This window comes from Rhea pennata, chromosome 7 (genome assembly GCF_028389875.1).
Source record: "Rhea pennata isolate bPtePen1 chromosome 7, bPtePen1.pri, whole genome shotgun sequence".
In the NCBI taxonomy this organism is placed as follows: Eukaryota; Metazoa; Chordata; class Aves; order Rheiformes; family Rheidae; genus Rhea; species Rhea pennata.
The window spans coordinates 28,107,768-28,121,107 of record NC_084669.1 but is presented as its reverse complement, the minus strand read 5'-3'; the positions used below and the strand labels follow the sequence as shown (position 1 = coordinate 28,121,107).

Genomic DNA, 13,340 nt, shown 5'->3' with positions numbered 1-13,340 from the left:
AAGAGGAGGACAGTTACATAAGAGTACCAAAAATGATATTCCTAGTCTGAAATACTGTATATGGGTCTGTTTCAATTATAATATAAAGACTGGGGGGGGGGTCAAATAAACTGAATGTATGCTAACCTCCCCTCCTAAAGCTAACAAAATACTTCTGTTTAAGGTTTTGCTATAGAAAATGAGTAAAGCTTTTTATAATTTACCCAAGGATCTACTAGCTCTGTGTTCATTTTGATTGGGTTGTGTAATTACTCTTGTGGGGGGGGGGGTGATTCTGGGACTTCAAAAGCAGTTTAAACTCCGCATTTTTATGGAATGAGAAAAACAGGAAAAAAATATTCTACTCTCTATGGATTGACTAACAGATTGTTATCTAACATTGCCACCAACCAAAAACTCAGTCTTCCTCATTTCTTGCAAATAAAAACATGCACAACACTTCATGTTCTTAGGGCATAAACACTGATTATGTCCTCGCAACTTTTTTCCCTTTCCATTCTGCCTCCAGCAGGAGGATGTGGCTTCCTGGAGTACCAGGTACCATGCAAGAGCAGTATCATGATATTCAGTATCCTCATTTGCAAGTAAGCTCCAATAACAGAGCTTGAAAGATTAAATAATTTATTCATATCCCCCAAACCAATTAACAGAATTGCTGATCTTAAAACTTGCATAGATATTGTATTACTCTTGGGTTTGCACGAGCTGCATCCCAGGTGTAGTCCAGCTGAAGCCTTAGGACCGCTTGAAATAGTTTTTAGTATTTCTACTGGTGGAATCCCTGCCTATGAGCCAGTTTAAGAATAAATTAGAGTCTTTATGGAGGAATTCTACATACAACAACTTAGAGGCAATAGATATCTTAAACTGAAGCTTTCCAAATTAATATGAAACTACTGAACACTTTAGTACAAAATAAGTAACTATTACCTAAAAGTAATTCAGTTTAAGTCCAAATAGGACAGAAGTTAGTCATTCTTCACCAAAGAGGTACAATATTATATAAAATGCAAGTTAAATGTCCACAAAGTAATCAACACCAGATGTATCCTCAAACTTTTGACCAGGGTCCAGATGTGGTGCATCAAGGCAGATAGAAGAAAAAACAGTCTACAAGACAAGACTAGTTCACAGAAATGATGTAGTAGTTTTTATTCCAAGTTTTTACTGAAGTTGCCTGTAGGATGTTTTTGCTCATTTTGTGCTGAATGCTTGTTACTTTAGGAAGCAAAAGGTAAAGCCACAATTAACAACATAAAGAACATTATTTCTTTAAATCTAGATTTTAAAAAGCTAGACTGTACTAAAGCCTTTCCACACAGAAGCTGAGACATCATAGGTCACTCAAGGCATATTGAGAACAAAGATCAAACTACAAGACTTTCATAAAAAAAAATGACAAATCCCATCCCAAACAACATTAACAGCAATAATAAGGTTATGCAGTATTTCCTCATCTCTGTATACACAAACATGGCTATCATGTCAACACAGAAATTAGCTTGTCAAGTTAGGAAGAGATGCTTTTGGTACTGGGGATGAGGCAGGAACTCAGGTAAGCCATGCAACCTCCTATCACTGGGGGCTTTACGCCATCACTAACTATTGTTAAGGCAGAAACAGATGTCGCTGGAGCTGAAGCATTATTTTAGGCTGAGCCCTGTGACCAGTGCTGATGAATCACTAAATTTCTTTAGGTCTTATTTATCTCCTAGAAGCAAATCACAACACATTTCTTCATGTGGTCTCAAGAGGAGAAAATGCATTAGGAGACTGAGAAGCCCTTCAGAGAGGATTAGCAAGGGGCCATGAAAGGACAACACTGCTCTTAAGTTCCTTTAGTGTAGCCAAATCTATATCATCGCAGGCACAAATAAAAACCAGCATGCCCACAGACTAGCCATTTGTTAGCCTCAAGACTAGCAAATCCAAGAAGAAAACATCATAAATAACTGCAGATTTTTGATCCTTACCTACTGGCACCTTACCTACTTACATTAGAGATCTGTATTACGAAGCACTACCTTACAGAGCACTTTGGAGAAGCAAGTAAGCCTACTGCAGAAGCAATAGAAACTACACATTAGGTGGGCTGTAGAAAACTCACTTGTTTTTTTTCCTTTTAGGCTGTAATTATTCCCTTGTTAGTTGAAACCCTTTTCTAGGGATCTGGTGACAACCTTATCAACAAGGCAGCCTTTTGCAGGGACAGGTCTTACCCGATACACCTCTAACAGTTTTAGCATGACACTATTAAGAATAGGTAGTTTTCCCGCTACTGATTCCCTGTGGCTTTCAAAGGCAAGGAATATCCACGCAACCAGTTATGTTAAACAACAAGACTAAATTGCACATGGAGAACTAACGGTGCAAGTAGTTTATGAAAGCTACAGAGACTAAACCAATTTGAAGTATTTAAAAAAAAAAAAAAAAAAAAAACAAGAAACTTTTCAGTATTCCCCAGATTCATCTTCTCCTCCCTTCCTTTAAAAGAGGCTTGAATTTTTCTTGTTCACAACCTTCACAAGCGCTATCCTACAAAACAGTTCCAAGGATGTAATAGTTAACAGCCAGTAACAGTGCTGAGCTCCTTCCCCCCACCCTGTCTTCTCATACTTGCTCTATGAGAAGTAAGAGATTCGCATACCAACACCTTAGCAATACGGGAAGCGGTCATAGCCATGAACAACACCCTAAATGCAGTGGTGAAGTTTTTCATTACTGCTGCTACAACCTTTCTTAATCAGCTAAACAGTTTACGCAGGAAAAGCACTCCTGTTTCATCTGGTTTCCCCTAAGAGAAATGGAAGCCAGGAAGAATCTTAGTTTTCATCCCATCGGAAGAGGTGGTTTAACAGGCCCTCTATTTCACTATCCTCTCTTCTCAGAAATGTATAGTTTCGTGCATTCGCAACTCAGTTTTTCTATGAATTAAACTCCTTCAGTAAGATCTGGCACACCACCATTATAGGAACATTAATAACCTTCTCCAGGCTGCAGAGGACAATTGCAAGAGAAAGCAGGCTATGAAACACGATGCAAAAGCACACAACTACCACACTATGGAAATGAATTTGATGTAACATAGTACATTCTAAAGTCTGTACAATACAGCTACCTGGAAAAATAAAGAGTAATCACACAGCCCTTGGATCTGTATTCCACTGTTTAAAGATTAAACAACAAATCTTAAAACTGCACATGCTGATATTTCACTTTTTTCTATTTCTTTGAAATCAGTCTATTTGCAACTATCCCTATGATCTCCAAAGAGTGAGCCAGCTGATGGTCAAACAATGCTACAAGATTTGCAAGTTTTCCAGAAGCAACTGGTTGTTATTCTTTCTGCATTTCCAGGGCCTTATGTATATTCAACTATGGAAATGTTTCTGTTCCTTACAAAAGAGCTCATTGATTCGCTAAGCACAAGGGAATAGACCAGCATGCTAATTGAAAATGCTTTTTAATTTGTTTTTATTATATTAGCATTCTGTTTTGGTTCTTTGGTGCAAGGGATGAGTCCTTCTTTCTAAAGGGGGGAAACACAGAATTGGATCACTGCTGTAAATGTGAATGTTCTTGATTCATGCCAGACTGTGGACATTCCTCACTTTAACATGTTCTATTTCAGACATGTCCTTTTCATTCAGCACACCCTAAATGGTCATACTTCAGCTGCTTATGAAATTCCAGAAGATTCTCATAGTTTTTTTTTTGCTTGTAATTTCACCCAGATGCCACAGATGCTGTCTTAAATCCCTCCACACACATTTATTTCTCTCCTTGAGAAGTTATATACTGAAATTGTAAGAGCCAGCATCATCCCTTGAATGTTTTGCCTTACTCAGTTTTTAGTGACATGCTGTTCTTCCAGACTGCTGGGGAAGCCCAGCTGCTTTCTCACTTAGTGAAAGTAACACAAAGCTTTTTGTCTTTGCTGTCCAGGACTATCTTTGTGTAACTCCAAAACGAAAAACCTCAAGTCATACCTTCAGTATGTGGAGAAGCATGTTTGCTGCTTACACAGCTCGGTCCACTAAGGTAAGCCCTCAGAAGAGAGGCACAAGGAAAGCTGTTTAATGTTGCATTACAGTTCCAGTCAAATCAGGACCAAAGCCAAACTTTTGTGCTGTTGTGAGGGTTAAGAGAAAGGGAAGAGTAATGAAGAGAAAAAAATCCAGGAGAGTATTGTATTGATATATGAATATAATCACCAAATATTTTAGACCCCTGCAATTAATAATTCAGAAGTTGGGTTAATATACATCCCAATCAGTGCTCGCATAAGTTGCATGTAGTTATATCAGAGACAGAAGCAAAAAATTTTAGAATTTAGAAGCAGTTCTCAAACAGAACAGTCGCTACAGAAAATTAGTTTTTCCAGAGCATTGCTGATCCAAACAGAAGTCCAAGAGTTAGAAAAAATTCTCTTCCTTGGGAGACTGGGAGAACCTGTAGGCAGAATCAACTCCATGTCAGATCTAACTCAACCCCATAACTTGGGCTCTTCCATCCTTATGAACTTACCTCCACCTGACTGATAAATATGCAAGAGTTAAATGTATTCCTGCAGCTCCTGTCCATTAGTCATGCTGCAGACTAAACAGTAACAGATACGTAGTCTTCCATGTCACTGCAGCCAGCCTCAGCCGTCGGCTAATGGCCCGGGACAGCGCCGAGCTGTCAGTGTAGCACTGCTCATATTCACTCCATTTTTTCTTGGTCTCTCTCCATTTTTTTTTTTTTTTTTGTTATAAATCTGCACTGTAAAACACAGAGTTCCCTGGCAGTGGGGAAGGTGCTGCACATCAACCCTGAAGAGGATGTTATTTCATTTTTAGCAAAGGATCTGGAAAAAAAACCCCACACAAATGACACAAATTACTGTATACATTATGAAAAGCTTGTAATTAGGTATCAAGTATCAGAGCTTATCTGCAATAGGTAAATTCAGACATTTGTTTAGTTCCTGCATGGAAAGGGAGCGGGGGGTGGGGGAGAACCACAGATGTCTGGCACAAGAATTGTATTAAAATGTGTAGTTCAGACATGAGAATCTGTACAAAAAAAGCATTACTTGAATGATGTGCAAACATTCACAGGATTTACCGCTCAAAAAAAGTCAGGCTTAAGAAAAATATTTTCATATGCAGCCCCTTTACAAACTATTTATTTTACAAAAGCAGCATCACGGTCTTGCCAGCAGAAACACCGATCTTTAAGAATTAAGATTAATCCTCCCCAAGTCTCCACTTTCACATTAGAGATCCCAGTACACTGCACAGATGCAAGGGAAATACAAAATCCCATGTTACACACAGCTCCCTTTCAATGCTCGACCTCATAGCTTTATCGACAAGGAATTCTGCGTTTTTCCACTTCTGGACAAGGCTCTGAGCCTGTACATTAGTCACACATTCAGCAGACTCAACTGAAGCAGCACACTTCATACTACCTAGAAGCCTTCTTTAAAAAGAAAAGAAGCAAAACATGTATGTAAAATATGCAAAAATATGATTTCATTTTAACAGTAAGGTTGTATCAACACAGGGTTGAGTCTACCTACATCTGTCCTATGAAGGACACTGGAGCAGGTCATGTTCTTCATACACTTTGGAACCTCCTCCTCAATTTCTGCCTCATTTTCATCAGTTTCCTGGTGTATACTTTTAGAGTTGGCTCAAGTCGATATAAAGCAACATGCCTGTGCGAGGGAGCTGCCCTGCCCTGCCTTCCCACCACATCCCCCATCTCCACCAGTGGGCTGGCACTAGCATTCTCACAACCAGCAGATAAATTAGCAAGATGGTCTGACAGTACACAAAGTGCTACGATTTTTAGAATCGACTTCCAGCACTAGAGCTGAAGTAGCGGAGAAAGCAAGCAAAAAATGATATCCAACACCACAGAAACGGTGATACTGTCGACACAACACTCCCTGGAAAGCCAGTCATGCCCATACCATCATCCTCAAAAGAAGAAAGTGTTAAACACACTGAAACAGTCTAAATATAATACTTACAATCTATGTGAACAGACAAGGAAAACAGACAACAACCTTTTTGCTTAAGTGATATCTTCCATGGCTTACGGAGGCAAGCAAATTATCACACGCTCCTGCATACTTTGGGCCGACACAACAGCATTCCCTACATAATAAAATGGGCAAATGAGAGAGCAATGTTGTTCACATGATTTACTTTCTACTTAATCCAGAGCAAGCAATGAACATAATAGGAGACCTACTTGGTTTCCACTGAAGCCAGAGTAAGCTCATTTGTTTGGGAACTGCTGAACTGAACTTGAAACAAAGAGCTACACTTTAACTAAGCTGTTAATTGTTGTATTTATTTTAGGTAAGGCACGGAAATAGAAGTCAACTCAGCTCTTCTGCTGTTTTTATGAAAACTGACATCTGCTTGGTAAGGAAGCCAGGTTTAAAAAAAAAAAAAAGAAGTCTTAGGTAGGCCTAGTTGAAGGGTTCTGCTGGTTTCATTTCTAACTGTTACTGAACAGCTAACCTGAGAGACTGAGCAGCTTAAGTTTCTATTTTACATAGACTTTCCAATAGTTACATTATTTAACTCGTGGGTTTTTGCATTGCTGTAGCCTCTACTCTCATTTTCAATCTGGCATAAAAACAAACTCCAAACCTGGAAAATTAAGTCATTTTCCCACTATTGTAAGAGACTTAATGGAACAGCAGTATCATATGGCTACAATTATTTTGCCTACCAAAACTGCCTACCTTGGAGGCTGTTAAAGTTTAACCTACAAATAGTAGCAAAAGTTCAAGTTACTACCTTGAGAGAAGCACTTTCTCTTGGTGCGCTAAACAGTAAGTTATCTTTAAGATAAGCATAAAATATGACAGGCCAAAAACCTTCACCTGTTTTTACCACATGCTTTGCAGTAACATTATTAACTTGCTCTCCATGAAGCACTGCATAAATTACGTGGGGAACTACGATGGGAGCAGGCTGCTTTATTCCACGTGCAGCGGCACATCTCTGCAGCAATCTTGCTCAGTTGAGAGCACTCAAGCCTGCTCACCCACGGCTGCCTGTCAGAAATGAGCCTCTGCAGGAAGCAGGAGTCGGCGCTGCAAGAGCAGCTCTGTTCCGGGGTGGGGTAGCGCTGAGGGTTGTCCCTCTTCATTCAAAACAACTACTGGGTGAGGAAGAAAAACCTTTATACTCATTTCAGCACAACACAGCAACAGTTGCTGCACAAAGGATAAATGAAACTTAGAATGTTTGATTAATTTCTTAATTCTACAGCATTTTTAGGAGACTTTATACAGGAAAACATGGTCTGTTTTCAAAGGAGAAGAAAAAACCAGTTGCTCTTAATGTGCATAACCTTACAGTGAACAAGGAAAGATAAAATATTGTTTACATATGCAAAGAGTACATCTAAAAACACCACAGCTAAGAATTTCTCCCAAACGGGGGTAGGAGGTGTGCTGCAGTCAATGCAGTGTAACTGTCAAAGGCAACTAGTGATCCTAACTCAACTGTATAGTATTTACACAGCATCTATACCTTTACTCATGCCATTTCCTACCACTACAAGAAAGAAAAAAAAAAAAAAAAAGAAGAAAAGAACAAAAAAATCCCCCCACACCCACAAAATGAAGTCTATCAGTGGTGAGAACAGCAGCAGGCAAAGACAGAGCTGAAGATGTGTTTTGGGGATTTACTCCACCTAAATCTACCATGTCTATGATTGCAGATTCAAGTGTTGTTCTGTTTTCTCACATCTCTCCCAAATATAACTTAGGTCTCTATGTATAAGATCTAGACCCTGTAGTTATTGTTGCCTGACCACAGCAAAAATATGCTATTCCAACATATGTAAAACCTTGTGCTATATTTAAAGGGTAGTTATCATCCAAATTCCTACACAGAGCCAGAGGAACACTTCCCACTGTGGGAGGTAAGGCAAGGGGGTATATATTCAACAGTTGCCTTACACTTGTGAAACAAAGCTAAAACTCTGCAGAACAAAGAATTCCCTTTGAAGCTCACAAAGAGACCTAAAGTGAGATGGTTATTGTATACAGATTTCTTTTTCACCCTTCAAAAACAACCCCCAAAATCCTCAGATATGGGAAGGAATAGTCCTTAGCTACAGTGTTACTTCTGACAGTTTCACAGCTAACTGGCCAACATTAAAAAAAAAAAAAAAAAAAAAGAGAGAGAGAGAGACACAATCTGGTGGAGCAGTTGGATTTTTTTTCCCTCCCTCCATTATTTGTCTGTGTCAGGAAACACTGTTTTCATGGAAGCACAAAACCAGATTATCATGTATCCATAGCAGTTAAAATAAAAGCAGTGAGAAGTCAGATTCTCAAACACTGCTGAATCTTCCTTTAAAAAAAAAGGCTTTGAGGAATCTATTAATATCAGTCTTTAACTCAACTGCCTTGATACACTTATGTTTATAATTTCATAAAAAAAGCAGTTTCATTAGACAACTATGCACTAAGTATTACCACAGCAGTGTTCTCCTTAAGGTTTACTGCCAAATTCTGTGCGTGGTACACTGGACCATGCAGTATTTGCATAGAAATCTTTTTATTGCAAGTTTGAAGAGCAGCAAGTCATGCACTGGAAGGCATTTCTGTACACTCTGCCCACCTGGTAGTTTGGCTTGAGAACTACAAACTATCTAAAAGTAGTCAAAAATACAATTTGATATAAAAATTCCAAGTATATTGCCTTAAAAAAATCATTTTAGAGATGGCTTTTTGTTTGTTTTTAATAAATGGAACCAGCTAGCTTAAGTTCACATGTGCTGTACAACAACTCTGCTATTCCTCAGCCAATAAATCTAGAATGGAAGGGAAAACACAGCCTATAAATATTTTTAGAGTAACTAACAATTACAATAGTAGCTCAAGCTCTGCTTTCAGCGCAACAAATCAGTCATGAGTATATGCCACCAGAAATGACAGCTAGCTGCCAAGTGATTGAGAAACATCTGGTGCATTCCAGAAGTACAACGAGATGCACTTATTTCATCTCTATCTTTTGAGTTTTACATTATAACTGAGCAGAAAGTTGCTCTTAAAGGACTAGCAATAGTGGATTTCATTTGAAGCAGAGAAGCTAACAGTTTGTCAAAACTATCCCGATACTCCTTTTTTTCCCCCCCCCTCAAAATAAGACAACAATTAAGAAAAACGCTACTATAATGAATAGAAACACCAACCACAACACTCCACATTACCCTCCATTTCTGTTTAACTCTTCAAGTCCTTGAAGCTCATCTTTGGAACACTGGGACCATCTTTTCCTCCTTTTCTCTTCAAGGACAGGATAACGATCATTTGGAGAGGAGAGAAGCCTGGAGTTTCTATAACTCCTTCTCCCATGAAATCTTGCTGGTCTCTTGTGCCATTCTTTCGCGATGCTGATATTCCATATGGTCCTGACATTTTTGCTGGCCAAGCTTCAATGACAGGGAAAGATAAGTGGTTACTGTAGAAACTTACTGTGAACAGTTATTCAAGTGACCTATTTGACACAGGACACTGGCAAAAGCTTCTACTACACTATTTCAATACTATTTTAGATTTTGTTACTTCCTCCTCTTCTCCCTTCAGACCATCATCTTGAACTCTTGTCACTTTTCCACCTCTTGCATCTACCCAGGTAAAGTTCCAGGAGAAGGCCAGGAACTTACACAGATAAGAAGCAACTTTGAAAGGTTAAATGGAAGGGTGGGTGGGTGGGGGGAAAAAAAGAGTGAATTATGTCTGAACTCTGAAGAAAAATTACTCAAAACCAGAATCCAGTGTAGTATTTTGGATGCTAACACAGGCAACCCAGCAGGAAGCGCTTGCACTGCACAGCCTTATTACCAAAGCTCTGCTTCCAGGCTCTGCTGGGGGAGGGCGCAGGCACACCATCTATGTCAGCCTCTGGCTAGCCTGTACTAACTACTAACTACAACCGATATTTTCTCTTCTAGCTTGTAAAATCAAAGACTTTTCTTTAGAAGACTTCTACCTATACCAAAAGCTCCCAGATCACCGCAAAGGGGGACTAAACTATTGCCACTTAGCAGTCCTAGTTTCCAGTCTAAAAGAGCACCACCAGCAGCTTAAAGTCCTGCTGCCCACAGGACTGCAAGCAGCATCAACAGTGCTGATAAGTATCTCATTTTTGCAACAACTGCTTGGAGAAAACTTTAAGAGACAGCAGAAGTGCTACCAAACATCACCTGAAAGCTATCACCCAAAGCATGCTTTCAGGAGAGCTTTAATTTTATAGAAACTGATGTCTTGGACCTCCACATAATTTGACAGACCCTAAACTAAGCTCAAGACTAGCTCATGTTTTGAAGTACACACTGAAAACAAAGTGCTAGTTTACTTCATATTTTCTCAACCATGCTTTAACACAGCAGCATTTTAAACAGGCTTCAGTTGCTTTCTGCACATTGCTGCTGAATGCTCCCATGCAGCAGCAAGAAAACGCTGCCCAGAAGAACTGTTCAAATATACTCCTACAATTTCTCCAAAGAAGATAAACGGATGCAAACTCCAGACATGCACCCTTCAGTAGAAGAAAGCTTACTTTCGGTAGAAGAAAGATACCCTCACAGAGCATACACTTTGCTATCTTGTTACAATTACCTATCACATATTAAATGCAATATTGGATATGCCCCCCCCCCCCAAAAAAAAAAAAAAAAAAAAAAACTCCAAACATCTACAGACAACAATTATTTGGAGCACATCTTCACAACAGCACCTCAGCCATCATTTTAAACTTGTGTGATCTCTGCAAGCTAGAAGCTGTCCTTTGCTGTCTTTCCCTTGCAATCTGCACCTGGAAAATTATTATGGCCATTTTCCTAGCAAGATTAGCTGGGGCTTGTTATTGTAATGTGTTATTACCAAGCTAGCACAGCTTCATATACAAACTTTTAGAGAGCTCAAGTATTTTGCAGTTTTGTTCTTCTATGAAAATGCTGACCTACTGTCTTTCTTTGCAAAAAGCATGACTAATACTGCAGACATACTAAAGTCCTTTTTTGGTTGATGATCATTTGTTTCCAAAGTCAAAAATAAGAGGCAGATGTATACAGAGATAAAAACTAAGGCTATTTAGCAGCTTTATCTGGAAATATTTAATACACACAAGTACTGCATTTCTCAGCTTACCTTTTAGTCTGGCCTCTTTCATGTTGTATTATGTTACTTTTGAACACGAGGGAATCAATCTTGAGTTATATTCATCTCAAAGAAAGGACTCAGAGCCACTAGGTGTGTGGTAAGCTCCCTCTCCAGAGTATTTGTTAGTCAGGGGAGAATTTCACTACTATTCTACAACTGCAGTATTGATTTAATTTAAAAAAAAGCAAAAATAGCAAAGTTAAGTTTCCATTACTCAGGAGAACGACTTCCAAATTTCCACATCTGCCCCTCCGGCCCCTTCCCAGCTTTACTCCAGCTATCTTTATGCTACCAAAGAATACTATTCACTTTAGTTGTGCACATGTTTTCTTCAGTTGCCTTTTGTGTACTTGCACTCAAACTTTCAGGTAGAAATCATGCTCACCCCTCTATCTGTTGAAATAATGACCTAATTGATAGTTTAGGTTATTTCTTCCATAATTCAAGTAGTTACTGGGAACATTCATTTCAGGCACTAGAAAGACATTCATACTGGCCCTTGGCTACTGATCCAGAGTTTCAAGACAGGTTCTGTAAGTGAAATTCCTACCAGAAACCACTGTACCATGGAGGAGATTGTTCCTCTTCCTCTTCCATCAGCTAGAGTAATGTTTAATAGGAGGAGGAAGAGGAAAGAAAAACACATAGCCATATCCTTTCTATCACTCATGCACAGAGCAGTCAGCAGTATCCTCAAAAATATCTATTGAGGAGCCATTCTCAATAGACCAGGTAGGTACCAGCAGAGAGGACAGAGGCTATCAACCAAAAAACTCCATTGGATTTAGTGAGGATTAAAAGAAGCAATTAGAACAAAGAAGGCACTTGTACCGGGTAAAGTTAATCTGGAAACAGGTTTATCACTATAGTTATTTTTGATTACAGGGGGAGATGATTGAGAATGGCAGGATAAATATGCGCAAGATTTCCTCATGTGGTAGCCCCTTTGCCTACCCAGAGGCTTGTGTGGATACACTGGGCTTCACTTCAAAACACTGATGCTTCATATATGCTCTTTCCAGCTCTCACGTTTGCATTCTAGCACGTTTACTTGCCAATTCTATCAATAAACTAAAAGTTTTAGAACCCTTGGTGTGCATTTGTAAGTGGGATAAGCCTTTAGAAGCAGTTAAGGTAGAACATGTACATTCTTCCCTGCTTTGAAATAACTATCAAGCAAGCATCTCTTACCAGTCTTAAAATATACAAAACCGAAACACTGGAGAACATAGAGCCAACACAGTAAGAGGGCAAGCTTCTCATACCTGTTTTAATATGCTTTATTTTTACTTCAGCAAAATCTGCTAGGATGAGCAAAACAAGTATACTTTTCCTTCCCTTTGTACCTTTGCTCTTCAATACTGTCCAGCACGTAATTGTCAACTGTGGCAGGGACTACATATACCTTTGACCGATTATCTAGTTATTCTAGGAATAACTTCCTTGACCATTTCTCAATTACTAGTGTCTGTCAGTACTACCTATTTAGGTTAGGCACACAACTGTAAGATGCCCAAGAAATAAAGCAGTCTATCTTGTCTACATCTTTAGGTATTGCAGTTGTAACAAAGATTTTTAAATAGGCTTAAATGGAAGCAGCAGCTAGATGCACCTAAAAAAGGCCCATACTCCATATCCTGCTCTACTCACCCTGCATCAAAAGACACTGGTGACAAAGATGGCAATAACTTGCTGTACTGTTCCTTCCTTCAGGAACGTTTCCTTTCAAGTGCAGCACAGAAAGGAAATCAAGAGTACTAAAATAAGCTTATGCTTTCAGACTTCTCTAATAATCAGTAATATAACTGAGTGGTAGGCTTTTTTATTATCATTCAAAATGAAACTGTTGTGGCAGATGGTACAAAGTGACCTTTTGCAAGTTCTTCTGCAGTTATAAGATGCAGCTCTAACTGAGAAGTAACACTATATTCCCATTCCCCTACATGAGGATTACATTTCTCTGGGAGCACCTCGTGATTTACAACCTCATTTTCCCATTTACAGCACCAAGCTTGCGAGATCATAATTACTTGCATAGATAAAGCACAAGTTTTTTTTTATTATTATTATTTTTTATTTATGAAAACCATTATGCTCCTAAAACGTTTTCTTTCTGTAGTTGCCCTTTGGGAACTTTTGTTATTCTCTTTTC

The 13,340-nt window shown here is 39.0% G+C and overlaps 1 protein-coding gene across 3 annotated transcripts in view; it reads right to left on the bottom strand.

Moving 5' to 3' along the window:
• The window catches only part of CSGALNACT2 (chondroitin sulfate N-acetylgalactosaminyltransferase 2), a 34,605-nt gene that overhangs the window by 18,270 nt on the left and 2,995 nt on the right, over positions 1 to 13,340 (bottom strand). The window contains exons 1-2 of one of the 3 annotated variants that reach the window (XM_062580822.1): positions 11,177 to 11,251; positions 9,235 to 9,456 (exon numbers count right to left, since the gene is read on the bottom strand). The exons of 1 other annotated variant lie outside the window; for it this stretch is intronic. The gene's annotated coding sequence lies outside the window, so the exon portion shown is untranslated. Of the gene's footprint in view, positions 1 to 9,234; positions 9,457 to 11,176; positions 11,252 to 13,340 lie in introns of those variants that run through there. One more of the 3 variants, XM_062580823.1, reaches the window with a different exon arrangement.